This window comes from Manis pentadactyla, chromosome 7, assembly GCF_030020395.1.
Source record: "Manis pentadactyla isolate mManPen7 chromosome 7, mManPen7.hap1, whole genome shotgun sequence".
Taxonomy (NCBI): Eukaryota; Metazoa; Chordata; class Mammalia; order Pholidota; family Manidae; genus Manis; species Manis pentadactyla.
Window position 1 is genome coordinate 104,145,498 of NC_080025.1, and position 16,425 is coordinate 104,161,922.

The following is a 16,425-nucleotide window of genomic DNA, read 5'->3' on the forward strand; positions in this document are numbered from 1 at the left end:
AAAGATATAAATGTAAAAGAAGCATAACATAGGAGAACTAGGAGAAAATATAGATACTTTGTTTGCTTTAGTTTTTAGAGTTCTTAGAGTTTCAGGTTTACAGAAAAATTGCACAGGAAGTATGGGGCTCTATCTGCCCCTCCCCTTCCTGTCACAGCTTCTCCTGGAATTGCCATCTTCCACTGGTCATTCGCCATCGTCAATGAACCAATATTATACATTATTAACCCAAGTCTGTCATTTACATTAGGGTTCCCACTTTGTGTTATACAGATATTAGGGTTTTGGCAAATGCATTATGTCATGTATCTACCATTACTGTGTCATACCATGTCATTCTCCTGCGCTCTACCTACTCATTGCTTGTTCCCTTGCCTTTGAGTCCCTAGAAACCACTGATCTTTTTACTATCTATATCCTTTTGCCTTTTCCAAGTGTCCTATAGTTGGAATCACATAGGGTGTCACTGCTCACTGGCTTCTTTTATTTAGCAATATGCATTTAACGTTTTTCCAGGTCTTGCATGGCTTAATAGCTTATTTATTTTTATCATTGAATAATATTCCATTGTATGGATGTACTTTAGTTTATTTTCCTGTTCACCTATCAAAGGACTAGATCAAAAAAAAAGTCTTGTAACATTCATTTAAACAAACTAAAACAGAACATTTACTGAGAGCCTACCATGAGTCAGCTCTTTTCTAGAACCTTGGGGCATATCAGTGAACAAAATGAACAAAACATCTTTGCTCTTGGGATGATTACATAAAGGTGGGAAGACATAGACAGAGAAAATAAAGACTAGAAATAATAAATAGGTAAATGTTATACGAGGAAGTGGTAATTGCTATGGCAGAGTAAAAAGTAGAGTGGAGTAAAGGGAATAGGGAGAGTGTGTGCGGAGGTGGGTTAGCCTGCAGATGGCAATTCTGAAGAGGGTGGTCAGGGCCTTGTGAGATGATGATGCTTATGCCCAGGTCTGGTGGAGGTGAGAGCAAACAGATGGCTTGTAAGTGTAAAATTTAAAAACTTACTACTAACAAAAAAGACAAATTCAAACACTGTTACATTATTTCACTTATTACATTGACATAAACTTTTAAGAATACAGGTTTGGTGATGTTATGTGGAGATTTCACACAGTAGGAAAAAGTATTCGCTTCTATAATTGCTTTCAGAGGCAATGGGGTAATATAGAATAAGGAATCTTAACAATGTTTAAACACAGTCATTCCACTTCTATGAATGCATGGTAAAACGCTTCTCAGGAATGCCAACAAAATTTATGTAAAAATCATTTAGTTGTAATCTGAAAATTTGGGAATAGCATACATTTTCTATAATGGTGACAAATTAGAAATCATTATGATACATTCAATTAATGTAATGCAATTTTTAAAAAATTATGAAATCATTTTTTAAAGAATATTTAATGATGTGGGAAAGTGCTTATGCATAGATAGTGTTCCAAAATAAATATACCAAATGTTAACAGTAGTTATAAACCTCGGGTGGAGGGATTATGGGTGCTCAAAAATAACTTCTTTTTGATATTTATGTAAAATGTATTACAAAATTCATGCATAATACATATAAATTAAAATACATTATTAAAAGAGAAACTTGCAGAAAAGTGAAAAGAAAATATAAATAGTTAGTGCTTTTTTCCTCCTAATTCTTTTCCTTATTTTACTTCCTTCTTGTAGATCAACCATCACTTTTCTTTTTCTTTGTTCCTTTCCTTTGCCCCTCCCCCCATCCCAATCCCTGCTTCTTTCTCCTTTTTACCTTCTCTTGCTTCTTCTGATATTCATGAGTCAAAGGGTATTCACAGATTTTTATTTACTGCCAGATTGCACTCCAGAAAGTCGCCTATAATCCAACCCTTTCTCTTCATCCTTACCAGCCCTTTATACATATGTATAATCTAACTTTCTTATTTTTGCTGTTTGGATGGATGACGAGTAACATCCTGTTTTGAATTGCATTTCTGTGATTTCCGGCAAGGTTAAACTTCTTTTCATCCTTTTATTCATCATTTGGGTTTCCTCTTCCATGAATTCAGTCCACACATCCTTTGCTCATTTTCTGGTTGGGTTGTTTTTCTGTTATTAGTTAGTTAACTAATTCATTCATTTATCCATCCATCCATTCATTCATTCATCCTTGCTAATTTGGTGGCACTCCTTGCTGTTATGGATGGTAATCCCTTGGCAGTTTGGGCAACTCAAGTACCTTCTCTCAACCTATGTCCTTCCTCTTAACTTCGCTATGTTGTTCTCTGTATAAAAAATTCTTGAATTTTGATCCATCAGTTTTTTAACTGACTCACCTATATTTCCATGTGGAACATCACTTAGCTCTTTAGTTAGATCTTTGTTTTGAGTGTCTATATCCATTATTTTTCCCACTCCCCATTTCCATTTTTGTCTTTTTCCTCTTTATCCTATAATGAATTTTCAAGTTTGTCCTCCACATTACTTATTCAGTATGTCAGTGCCAATTCTGCTATTTCTGCCTTAAGTAAGGGCTTAATGTTGTTATTTGAAGTTTTTGGTTTCCTTACAGCAGTTTTTCAGTAATGCCTACTTCTCATCTTACTGGTTAGAGTCTATTTTCTAGCTAACCTTCTTTTTCCATTTCATCTCATCTTCTATTGAAATGCAGACAACTTATATTTTTTCTTTCACTTGCTTGAGCAAAGATGTCTAGAGGTATCCTTTTTTGTGAGGCTTCCAGAAAGCGTCCCCTTTCTGGCTGACTCCCCTACCTTTCAGGCTGCTCCACCCTCATACGGGAAGCTGGCAGGAGGCTACCCCAGCCCCTGTGCTCTGACCACTTCTGTAGGGGCTGACTGTCTTGGAGTTCCAGATGGTAGGTAGGTTGGTGAGCCCAGCACCTCACATATTTCCTGTCTGGTTCTGCTCCCTAAGACAGAAATGGGATCTACTCCTACGTCCATCGCCGGCTCTTCAGCACATGAAACAGATGGACTGCATGGAAAACTATAGCCCTGGTTTTTATTGCTTCTATTTCTATCTCCTCCCAGACCCATAGTGCTTTATTTATGGAGACTACTATGCTGGTAGCCCACAACCTAAGTCTTGCCCAGGTGTTTTCTGAAGAGTTGAAATCTCTGAATGTAGATAGGGGTGAAGGGGGGCGGTGAGTGAAATGAGAAATTACCATCTGGCTGTCCTAAAAAATAACAAGAGCTCAGTGAAGGACTAGCCAGCTGGTTTCCTGGTAGGGACAGTTCATGTATTTCTCCACTAAATGTCATACAGAAACAAAGGAATTTCCTCCTTTCAGGTGTACAGGGTTTTTTCTCCCCTTTTAGAACCAAAGTACATGATATTCCCCACTGTGGCATGGTGCTTATGAGTCTGGTTATAGTGGCATTAAAGCCACAGATTCTTCTAGATTTTGGAAACAAACTCAGCGGTCTTTTTTTTACTGCTGTTATGAATTTTCACCTTTGTGTGTCTTCACTGATACTTTAATAAGGCTCTGACCAAGGCCCCGTGTCATTTGAAGCTGATGCATTTATGTAAGAAGCCACAGTTTTACTTTTTATCCTGCAGGGGCAAGTGATCTCTGCATGGAAAGTTCTTCAAGGACACATGCAGGCCAGGCCAGGCCACTTCCCAATAATAGGCTTGAAACTGCTCCAAATATTTGGGCAAGCAATTCTCCATGAAAGAGAAAAATTTTCCTGAAAGAGGTTCTGAAATTCATTATTGCTAAGGCCCACCTCCACCATACAAAAAGTTTTAATATGGCTTTTCCTAAAGATATGAACTTTAAAGAAATTGCACCTTGCTGAATCCATTCTGGTAGATAAAAATACAGTAATGAATAAAAGAGTCTGGCTGTATGGATACAGAGTGAGAACAGGGAGGAGAGAATGGTATAAATGAGATAAATCATACAGGGTGAGTGTTATATGGTTCAGCATGTTGTTCTGCAGATGTATTTATTTCGTATTATTGTTCACTCTTTGAGGCCCAAAGGCTAAAGAAAAACATTAGATATTATAAGTAGCCCTTATTTGAACATGAGGACTCCAGCAGCTGTATATAAGTTTGCTAAATAAAATAGAGCATGTCCAATTAAATTTCAATCTCAGACGAACACTATTTTTTAGTATGAGAATGTCCCAAATGTACAGGATTTGCAAAAGGCAGTGTCTGAATATTCTTAGTGACATCTTGAATATCTAAGAGTTGAGGCAGAGGAGGCCAGGTGATAGGATTTTGCCCCTTACCTCCACAGGGAGAGGAGGGTGTGTTTCCTTCTGTAAACACCTCCTGAGAAAAGCCCAAGAGAGTTGCAGCTCAGAGATGGAGGGAACTGGTGGTGTGTGCGTGCCTACAGACTCTGGTTACAGGCTTTATGGGAGCCATCTGCCTAGCATCGTGCAAGGGGTAAGAGTGAAATGAAAGTAAGCTGCACCCCACAGAGCATGGGGTGGGGGCACATTTCCCAGGCAACAGACGTAGGTGTGTAGCAGGGCCTGGGCCTGAGGGTTATTTGAGAATGAGCTCCACTCAGGAGGGCTTCCTTTCAGGTGAAGACACTTTGGCAGAAGGGGACCTGCCAATTGTAGGAGAGGAGGAGGTTGCTGTAAGGTGTAACCTGGTAGAGGCTGATGTTCATGGAGAAGATCTATCTATGGAATTTGTGAAAACACTCTGGAGAAAGAACCATTGAAAGACCACAGTGGAGATCATTCATTCATTCCTTATCAGATATTTGCCCAACATGCTAGGTATACACTTGCTTCTGATATATCAGAGAAGACAGCAGACACAGATACTCACTCTTAAGGAATAGAGGAGTGGCAGACAGTGAGCTAAATTGGATAAATACATAAACTATAGAGTATGTTAAAAAGTAACAATTGTCACGCCCCTTTTATAGAGCAGAGTCAGGGCCTTGGGAGTGCCATGGGAGGTGGGGTGCAGGTATTCATTAGACAGGTAAGTACTGATTGGAGTGCTCAGGGCTCTCTGTGAAAGGCTGCATTATCTCATGTGATAGGTCAAGTGAGCATGCATCCAGTTTATTTAAAATCACCAGTAATAAATTGATGCATATTACCAGTGGTCACATGCCATGCTTAAACGTCTTTTTGTTTGGCTAAAAGAGAACGCAGTAATAGTAAATAGCAAAATCCCTTAGTCAGAACTGCAGGTTACAGAGAAAGTTAATGGTGAGTCTAAAAGAAAAGCTGGGGCAAGTGTAAATGTCAGCCCCTCTCCCGTTGTTTCTCTACCTACCTGACCCCTGTCTACAACGGTGTTAGTAGGGATAGTGGACAATGAAAAAGGCAGGAACAAAAGAACATCTTCCATCAGAGAAAGAAGAAAACTAATAGAGGGAGAAAAAAATAGCCCAGAAAGGGGGTGGGCAGCAAAGAAAAAGGACCACAGTTTCAAAAGGCAGGTTTGAGCATGAGTTTAAAAGAGATTTAAACAAGGAAATGGGTGTATTTAGTGTACTTAGATAGTTTTTTGATGATTTTCATTTGTCACCATAGTGCTTCTCTGAATATGATTCTGCGCCAAGGCTGACTTCAAAGTTAGGGGATCAACTTAGTTTATGCAGGTTACCAAAGTTCATGCTCATAGCAGCATGGTTTGAAGGAGGTGGAGATCACCAGGGGAATGTGAAAATAAAATGTGGTATAACCATCAACAGTAATGAAGTAAGTTTATGTGTAGCAACATGGATGGATTTCAAAATATTAAGTGACATAAGAAATGGAAATGACTAATATATAACACCATGCATGAACATAATTACTTAATTACCCCCAACCACTTAATATTTTATGCTATATGATATTTACTTAGACATATTGAATGTAAATATAAAGGCTAAATAACATATATGCTTGAGTGGTTTTTCAAGGTACAAAGGGGAATTAAGAGAGGAAATTGGGAAGGAAGAGCATTGGATGGCCACTGAGATCGTCTCGTTTCAGAGCATGTGGCAAATGTCACTGACTGTATTTCATCAGGCAGGGCCACTCCACGCTGCCCCAGGGTTCAAGTACTTTGTGAGTTTAGGCTGCCTGTTCTTCATGTGACTGAATCTGGACCCTACCATGCCCCTTCTATAATCGCCTGTATCAATGAAAGAACTGTAGTGTCGCTGGGTTGCCAGAGCAATTCTCTAAAAGCAGCAAGGTGAGCCTAGGAACGTGGTAATAACAAGAGGAGAGGGGTGCACTAAATTATGATGTTTAATTGTGGCTCTCCTTTGGGCATCCCTTTTCCTGGTGATCATGGAGAGGCTTCAGGGAAGATCGGAAGGGCTCCGGAAGGTACTGCCAGATTCTAGATGCCTGCAACTAATAAAACCTTAGGTTTCTCCCTAAGGTAAGTTTGCAGCTTCCCCAGTAACGGGCCATGGCTGGGGTTCTGCATTAGGCTGTAGTCCCAGGGCAGGCCCAGGCTACCCTCTGGTTCCAGGCCATGGCAGGGCAGACCAGGACTCATGGGGAGCAGCCTTTCCTCTGGAGCAGACATCAGACCTCTCCTGCAGGTGAGCCTTGGGTTTTGATCCCTTTCCCTCATTTTTCATCCTTTCTACAACTCATTGGTGGTAGTAATGATTATCTAATAGAGAAATTCTCCTACTCTTTTAGATTCTAATTGGGGAAGTATTTGAAGATTTTTCAGCAAGCCAGCATGTTACTAGCTTTCTTGCCAGCTCATACTTGCACTTAATCCTACCAACTTCTCTTAACACTGCATGTGAAACCTAGTTAGAAATGGAAACTGTCTTCTGCCCACCATGGCTTACATTCAAATACTGTGTGGCTCATGTAATAGAAATTATTTTGCCATATATTATATTTTAAACCAATTTGCATTCTCAGACAGGAAAGAAAGCACAATTTGATTATTTCATTATGGAATACATTCTGTTTTCCAAATGTAATTTTCTTATTACAACCTAGAATTTGGACACATTCATTAAACAACATTTACTAAGCACCTATCATGTGTCAGTATCTAATGTTTCATAAGTCCCAGGCTGAAAAAGATATGTCATATATGGATATGAACTTATCCACAATCTACCCTGGGGACCATTATAATATATGAAAACATTTCCTATAGTGGAAGTATGTACAGTAGCATAGGAAAAACTTTTTTGGTGAATTAAGGGAAAATTTACAGAGGAGAAATCTTTAGCTAGGTCTTAAGGACAAGAGCTGGGGCAGGGAAGAAGGGCTGTGAATGGGTGCTCAGACAGAATGACTATCTCTGTTTTTGGGACACCAAACAAAGATGAAATGAGGATGCTGGGATGGGGTTCCCACCCCTGGTTCTCAGCACAACCTTTGCAAATCTCTTAGGTCTTTGAGGAGCTTTGGTTAAAGAATTCTTACAGATCGCTGGTTCCAGCAGACCTGAAAAGAATTTTCTGTTTGTTTCAGAAGGAAGCACGCACACATTTGAAAATCAGGGTGCACTGCAAAAATTCCAACTAATGTATCACAATTACAGAAATACCTGTTTGGGATATGACAATGTTTTTATTGCTGTTGTTTATTCACCAAGCTGAGTACATCAAAACTAACTTCTTCGTTAAAAAAATTAATGAATAAATGATAATTCTAGCTTCAATTTTTTTCTCCCTTAAATTTAAAAGACAGTGTAAGTTGAAAAAGTCATAAATTTTTGTAGTTTTGGAAAAATCTCATAGTGAGCACTGACATAAACTATTTACTATATAAGTACCATTTTCTCCAAATATTGAAGTCGATTATGCAAAACAAGTGAGTTTAGATTTGACCTCATGGATTCCCTTTTCTAGCATGCAACTAAAAATCAAACAATTTTTTAAAACTCTGATAGCATTAGTCAAATAACTGTATTTGGTACACAAAAAATAAAAATAGTCTTTTGATCTGGTTTGGATCTACATAAAGTGAATCCTTAGGATGGAATATGAGGCTGCTTGTTGCTCAATGATATTATCCCTTTAGTTCTAAATATTTGTCAAATGTTATTATGATCAAATTTTCACAGACACCTAGAGGGTATCTGAATTTTAAATTCTAAAATTTGAAATTTTAAAAATGTGAATTTCTTTCATTCTTCATAAGTCAGAGCAATTACCTCTTTGATTCAGTACTTTGCAAATGCTCTGCACTGTAAAGAGGATGATAGTGAGAAAATACACTGTGGATTTTAACTCTTCAGAGAACTGCAAGGCCAAGATCCTATGGCTCAAGCAAAGTGCAGCTTTCAACAATTGTATGGCACTGTTTTTTTCTTCTGGCAGTTTAGGAAGTCTAGCTAAATATTTCAAACAAAACATGTGTGCTGATACTTTTCTAGGACTGAAAGAATCCTGTTTCCATGAGGACACGGTGTGTTTTCTCTGTCCCTCCCTCCTCTGCCATGGTGACTTCAGAAATCGCACATTCCTGGTGAGGTACCTTTGACGTACCTTTGACGTGATAGGAGTCTGGTTCTCTGAGCCATAGTTTGACAGGCAGGCAGACAGGACAGCTGCCCCATCTGCTGTGAACTTCACATGAATGAGAAAAAAGCCTTTTATTTCAATAAGCCAGTGAGATTTGGGGAGTTTTGTTCCCACAACATAGCCTAACATTACCCTATTATGAGTCATAAGCAGCTTAATTTTAATATCCCTGCTTCCTCCTCCCTTTAAACTTTTAGACGTATTTTAAGTTTTTCCAATAATTAACTTAAAACATTAGGCCAGAAAACTTGTCAACAAATAGTTATGTCTGTTTGATTTTTATTATATGAAATCTAAGATTTTTGCATTAAATTAAGTTACTCTGTTTGATCTGCAATGGGTATTAGGCTAATATATGTAATCAAAACCGGAGACTCACCTGAAGAGTTTCTGGTGCCAATTATCTACAAAAGAGATGGGCTTTGCTTTCAGAAAATAGGGACTATGAGCAGCCTGAAGGTATGAAATTCTCTTGTTCTTGATAGTTATTTCTTGGTAAGGGAAAGATCATGGCATCTAAAAGGCAGTAAAAAGTCGGGGATTGCAGTATGAGTGGTCTCTGCCTTTTGGAAACAGTTCAGGTGTCTAGGAAGTAAGGACTCAATGAGCATTATGGCCCAAAGCCATGGGAGCGGCAGAAGTGGTTGATTAAAAAAAAATAATAATAACAATAAAAAGGGAGATGTCAGTCCATCCAGGCTGCTATAACCCAATACCATAGACTGGATGGCTTAGAAAGCAGAAATTTACTCCTCATGGTTCTGAAGATTGGGAAGTCCAAGATCAAGGTGCTGGCAGGTTAGGTGTCTGGTGAGAGGCCATTTTCTGGTTCATAGACAGCTCCTTTTCACTGTGCCCTCACCTGGCGGTAGGGTCAAGGGAGCTCGCAGGAGTCTCTTTCATAAAGGCACTAAACTCATTCTTGAGGGCTCCATCCTCATGACTTGATCACTTCCCAATTCCCAGAGGCCCCCACCTCCAAACACCATCACCTGGGGTGTTAGGATTTTAATGTGTGACATTTGAGCAGAGTGGGGGCAAACATTCATTCTGTAATGGAAGATACACTTGAGGCCTCAAGAGTGGTATCTCTTGGTCTTCTCGGCCAAAAAGAACTATCCTTCCAGAATTAACCATGGAAGTAAATGGTTTTGTTTTTAAGAAAGCATTTTCTTAATTATCTTAAAAAAAATCAGTGACATTTCCACTAATCCTTAAGGATTTCAGTCACACTGTGATTCATCATCTTATGAACAAGCACCAATCAGAATATCCCTTTGAATGTACTCCACTCCTAATTCAGAGTCTTGAATTTGTCTCTTCTTCACAGTCTTTTCTAATACTGTACTTAATTCTCTGGATGCAGAATTCTTGCATTTTTATTCCACTAAGTTGAGGTCAACCCATATAACTATCATGTAAAACAATTAAAATTGGCTGGCTTTTCTGGATGGCAGACTTGGGTGACCGTTTATAACTGTGGAAGTAATATAATATTTTATTTCTCAAACCAAATCCTACCTCTTGACCTTATGTAACTGGGTATTTCTCTAGCATTTCTCTTGATATTTGCTTCCTCTGAATTTTTATGTGGTCTTCTATAATAGAGTACCTGAGGGAATGGTCTTTTAGAGTTATAATTTTATTAATTTTTAAAGCATGGTAATAAGTTCACATGGTTCAAAATTCAAAAGTATAAAATAGTTGGCCATGAAAATTGTCTCTCTTTTCCCATTTCATCCTCTAATTACCCATTTCCCTCATGGAAGCAGCATTACTGAGTTATGTTGTATATTTAAAGATACAAATGATGCATATACAAGTAATGAAGTCACACACACACATACACACATATTCTGTCTTTTAATTTTTATGCAACTGGTAGATATCATATGCCCTTATTTTCTCCCTTAACAATATATCTAGGAGATTTTCCCCTCTCAGTACATAAAGATTTTATTTTATTTTATTTTTGCTTTTTAAATTGAAGTGAACATATATATATATATATATATAGAGTATATATATATATACTCTCTCTATATATATATGGAGAAAAGTACAGATATCATAATTATACAGCTCAATGAATTTTTACAGTGTGAATCCATATGTGTTATCAACACTTGGATCAGGAAACAATATTATGAACACCCTGGAAGCCCCTATTAGCAGGTCTCCCGATTACTACTACTTCTTCCAGCACAGTATCAGATTTGCTACACAACCAACCACTCCAAAATTTAGTGGCTTAAAACAGTAATCATTGAGAACTCTGTGAGCTAGCAATTCGGCTCAGCTCAGCTGGGAAGTTCTGTTGATCTGTTGATTCTGATGAAGCTCATCTAATCTCTGGGAGAGGGGTCAGAGGTGAAGGGCTGCTTCTGCATGATCCCATGGCTGCCAGTCGGGGCTGGCCAGCTTCTGACTGGAGTGTCAACGTTCTCTTCGGTGTAATCCCTCTAGCAAGCCCACCCAGGCTTGTTCTACTGGCAGAACTGCAGCAGTAGCAAGAATAGAAGTTGCAAGGTTTTTCTTTTTTTTTTTTTTTTGTAGATAATTATTTTTTTATTGAAGGGTAGTTGACACACAGTATTACATTACATTAGTTTCAGGTGTACAACATAGTGATTCAACATTTATATACATGACAATTCTAGGTACCAGCTATCACCATACCAAGCTGTTACAATATCTTGACTATATTCATTACATCCCGGTTACTTATTTTTACCATTTTTTACCATTGGAAGTGTGTACTTTTTTTTTTTTTGTGAGGGCATCTCTCATATTTATTGATCAAATGGTTGTTAACAACAATAAAATTCTGTATAGGGGAGTCAATGCTCAATGCACAATCATTAATCCACCCCAAGCCTAATTTTTGTCAGTCTCCAATCTTCTGAGGCATAACAAACAAGTTCTTACATGGAGAACAAATTCTTACATAGTGAATAAGTTCTTACATGGTGAACAGTACAAGCGCAGCCATCACAGAAACCTACGGTTTTGCTCATGCATTATGAACTATAAACAGTCAGTTCAACTATGAATACTCATTTGATTTTTATACTTGATTTATATGTGGATACCACATTTTTCTCTTTATTATTATTATTTTTAATAAAATGCTGAAGTCGTAGGTAGATACGAGATAAAGGTAGAAAACATAGTTTAGTGTTGTAAGAGAGCAAATGTAGATGATCAGGTGTGTGCCTGTAGACTATGTGTTAATCCAAGCTAGACAAGAGCAATAAAACATGCACGTATGCAGAAGATTTCTCTCAGAACAGGGGGGGTGAGGTTTTAAGCCTCACCTCTGTTGATCCCCAATTTCTCACCTGATGACCCCCCTGCGACTGTGCCTGTCTTAGGTTGTTCCTCCCTTGAGGAATCTTACCCGTCTCTGGCTAACCAGTCATCTTCCGGGGCCATACAGGGAAATGTAAAGTTGGTAAGTGAGAGAGAAGCCTTATTGTTTGAAATGGTTAGCTTTTTATTTCTTTGCATATTTATGCCCTGTAGCTTCTATGCCCAGCATTTGTCTTGAGGTATCTTTACCACTTGGAAGAATTATGATACTCGGTAAATTTGATATGAGGCATGAATTCTATTTAAGGGTGGTAATTAGGAAGGAAGAAGAAAAGCTATAGAAGTAGCAGGCAGAAGAAAACATGGGAAGATTGATTATTTCTTTGAAATATCTTCTTGTAGAATAACTTCAGCATGTATAGGTTTTAAGCTATTACTTAAATTGTGCACACACATTAACATAATAGGAGTATAGTTACATAACCAAAGCATACCTGTAATTACCAGCCATCTCCAGTGAAACCAAGAAAACCAGTTAGGCACTTTAGGCATTTGTGAAAACTTATCTATGATATGGTGGATATTGTCCAACTGAACTTGAACAGTCTGAGAGAAATCAGACAAATTAAAACAACCCATTCCTGGGGAATGTTCACATCCCTTATGTTCTTTTAACAGTAAATAGTCTGTAGTTGTAAGATTTTGGAGCGCTACAATTTGCACTTCTCCTAATTCTTGGTTGAGTTCCAACAGTATAGATCCAGTCAAATTTGTTGTTTTACTGTATGCACAGACCAGCTTAGATATCTCCTTCCTCACTCCCATGGCAAGTCCAGGAGCCGGTGGGATGAGTGCATCTACACCTGTAGCAGTGCGTGGATCTTTGTTGGGGTTTTTTGATGATCATCTTCTGGCATGAGTCTTCCAGAGAGTGCTGATGTTGGAAGTTCTTTTTCATATCGTATCTTAGTTCATTTTCGGGGTAGCCCAATTAGGCTTTGATCCTCTGTATAAACACAAACAGACCCTTTGCCTACACTTTTATATGCCCTTTATACTCTTGTGTAGAACTCATTGGAGGTTACCACACAGGAACTGCCCTTTTTTTTTTTTTTGGTATCACTAATCTATACTTACATGACAAATATTATGTTTACTAGGCTCTCCCCTATACCAGGTCCCCCCTATAAACCCCTTTACAGTCACTGTCCATCAGCATAGCAAAATGTTGTAGAATCACTACTTGTCTTCTCTGTGTTGTACAGCCCTCCCTTTTCTCCTACCCCCCCATGCATGCTAATCTTAATGCCCCCCTACTTCTCCCCCCCATTATCCCTCCCTACCCACCCGTACTCCCCAGTCCCTTTCCCTTTGGTACCTGTTAGTTCATTCTTGAGTTCTGTGATTCTGCTGCTGTTCTGTTCTTTCAGTTTTTCCTTTGTTCTTATATTCCACAGATAAGTGAAATCATTTGGTATTTCTCTTTCTCCACTTGGCTTGTTTCACTGAGCATAATACCCTCCAGCTCCATCCATGTTGCTGCAAATGGTTGGATTTGCCCTTTTCTTATGGCTGAGTAGTATTCCATTGTGTATATGTACCACATCTTCTTTATCCATTCATCTATCAATGGACATTTAGGTTGCTTCCAATTCTTGGCTATTGTAAATAGTGCTGCGATAAACATAGGGGTGCACTGATCTTTCTCATACTTGATTGCTGCATTCTTAGGGTAAATTCCTAGGAGTGCAATTCCTGGGTCAAATGGTATGTCTGTTTTGAGCATTTTGATGTACCTCCATACTGCTTTCCACAATGGTTGAACTAACTTACATTCCCACCAGCAGTGTAGGAGGGTTCCGCTTTCTCCACAGCCTCGCCAACATTTGTTGTTGTTTGTCTTTTGGATGGCAGCCATCCTTACTGGTGTGAGGTGATACCTCATTGTAGTTTTAATTTGCATTTCTCTGATAATTAGCGATGTGGAGCATCTTTTCATGTGTCTGTTGGTGGCCATCTGTATTTCTTTTTTGGAGAACTGTCTGTTCAGTTCCTCTGCCCATTTTTTAATTGGGTTATTTGTTTTTTGTTTGTTGAGGCGTGTGAGCTCTTTATATATTCTGGACGTCAAGCCTTTATCGGATGTGTCATTTTCAAATATATTCTCCCATACTGTAGGGTTCCTTTTTGTTCTATTGATGGTGTCTTTTGCTGTACAGAAGCTTTTCAGCTTAATATAGTCCCACTTATTCACTTTTGCTGTTGTTTTCCTTGCCCGGGGAGATATGTTCAAGAAGAGGTCACTCATGTTTATGTCTAAGAGGTTTTTGCCTATGTTTTCTTCCAAGAGTTTAATGGTTTCATGACTTACATTCAGGTCTTTGATCCATTTTGAGTTTACTTTTGTGTATGGGGTTAGACAATGGTCCAGTTTCATTCTCCTACATGTAGCTGTCCAGTTTTGCCAGCACCATCTGTTGAAGAGACTGTCATTTTGCCATTGTATGTCCATGGCTCCTTTATCTGAGTTAATGTCTGGATTCTCTAGTCTGTTCCATTGGTCTGTGGCTCTGCTCTTGTGACAGTACCAAATTGTCTTGATTACTATGGCTTTATAGTAGAGCTTGAAGTTGGGGAGTGAGATCCCCCCTACTTTATTCTTCTTTCTCAGGATTGCTTTGGCTATTTGGGGTCTTTGGTGTTTCCATATGAATTTTTGAATTATTTGTTCCAGTTCATTGAAGAATGTTGCTGGTAGTTTCATAGGGATTGCTTCAAATCTGTATATTGCTTTGGGCAGGATGGCCATTTTGATGATATTAATTCTTCCTAGCCACGAGCATGGGATGAGTTTCCATCTGTTAGTGTCCCCTTTAATTTCTCTTAAGAGTGACTTGTAGTTTTCAGAGTATAAGTCTTTCACTTCTTTGGTTGGGTTTATTCCTAGGTATTTTATTTTTTTTGATGCAATTGTGAATGGAGTTGTTTTCCTGATTTCTCTTTCTGTTGGTTCATTGTTAGTGTATAGGAAAGCCACAGATTTCTGTGTGTTGATTTTGTATCCTGCAACTTTGCTGTATTCTGATATCAGTTCTACTAGTTTTGGGGTGGAGTCTTTAGGGTTTTTTATGTACAGTATCATGTCATCTGCAAATAGTGACAGTTTCACTTCTTCTTTACCAATCTGGATTCCTTGTATTTCTTTGTTTTGTCTGATTGCCGTGGCTAGGACCTCCAGTACTATGTTAAATAACAGTGGAGAGAGTGGGCATCCCTGTCTAGTTCCCGATCTCAGAGGAAATGCTTTCAGCTTCTCGCTGTTCAATATAATGTTGGCTGTGGGTTTATCATAGATGGCCTTTATTATGTTGAGGAACTTGCCCTCTATTCCCATTTTGCTGAGAGTTTTTATCATGAATGGATGTTGAACTTTGTCAAATGCTTTTTCAGCATCTATGGAGATGATCATGTGGTTTTTGTCTTTCTTTTTGTTGATGTGGTGGATGATGTTGATGGACTTTCGAATGTTGTACCATCCTTGCATCCCTGGGATGAATCCCACTTGGTCATGGTGTATGATCCTGTTTATGTATTTTTGAATTCGGTTTGCTAATATTTTGTTGAGTATTTTTGCATCTACGTTCATCAGGGATATTGGTCTGTAGTTTTCTTTTTTGGTGGGGTCTTTGCCTGGTTTTGGTATTAGGGTGATGTTAGCTTCATAGAATGAGTTTGGGAGTATCCCCTCCTCCTCTATTTTTTGGAAAACTCTAAGGAGAATGGGTATTATGTCTTCCCTGAATGTCTGATAAAATTCCGAGGTAAATCCATCTGGCCTGGGGGTTTTGTTCTTTGGTAGTTTTTTGATTACTGCTTCAATTTCGTTGCTGGTAATTGTTCTGTTTAGGTTTTCTGTTTCTTTCTGGGTCAATCTTGGAAGGTTATATTTTTCTAGGAAGTTGTCCATTTCTCCTAGGTTTCCCAGCTTATTAGCATATAGGTTTTCATAGTATTCTCCAATAATTCTTTGCATTTCCGTGGGGTCCGTTGTGATTTTTCCTTTCTCGTTTCTGATACTGTTGATTTGTGTTGACTCTCTTTTCTTCTTAATAAGTCTGGCTAGAGGCTTATCTATTTTGTTTATTTTCTCGAAGAACCAGCTCTTGGTTTCATTGATTTTTGCTATTGTTTTATTCTTCTCAATTTTATTTATTTCTTCTCTGATCTTTATTATGTCCCTCCTTCTGCTGACCTTAGGCCTCATTTGTTCTTCTTTTTCCAATTTCGATAATTGTGACATTAGACCATTCATTTGGGATTGCTCTTCCTTTTTAAAATATGCTTGGATTGCTATATACTTTCCTCTTAAGACTGCTTTTGCTGCGTCCCACAGAAGTTGGGGCTTAGTGTTGTTGTTGTCATTTGTTTCCATATATTGCTGGATCTCCATTTTGATTTGGTCATTGATCCATTGATTATTTAGGAGCGTGTTGTTTAGCCTCCATGTGTTTGTGAGCCTCTTTGCTTTCTTTGTACAGTTTATTTCTAGTTTTATGCCTTTGTGGTCTGAAAAGTTGGTTGGTAGGATTTCAATCTTTTGGAATT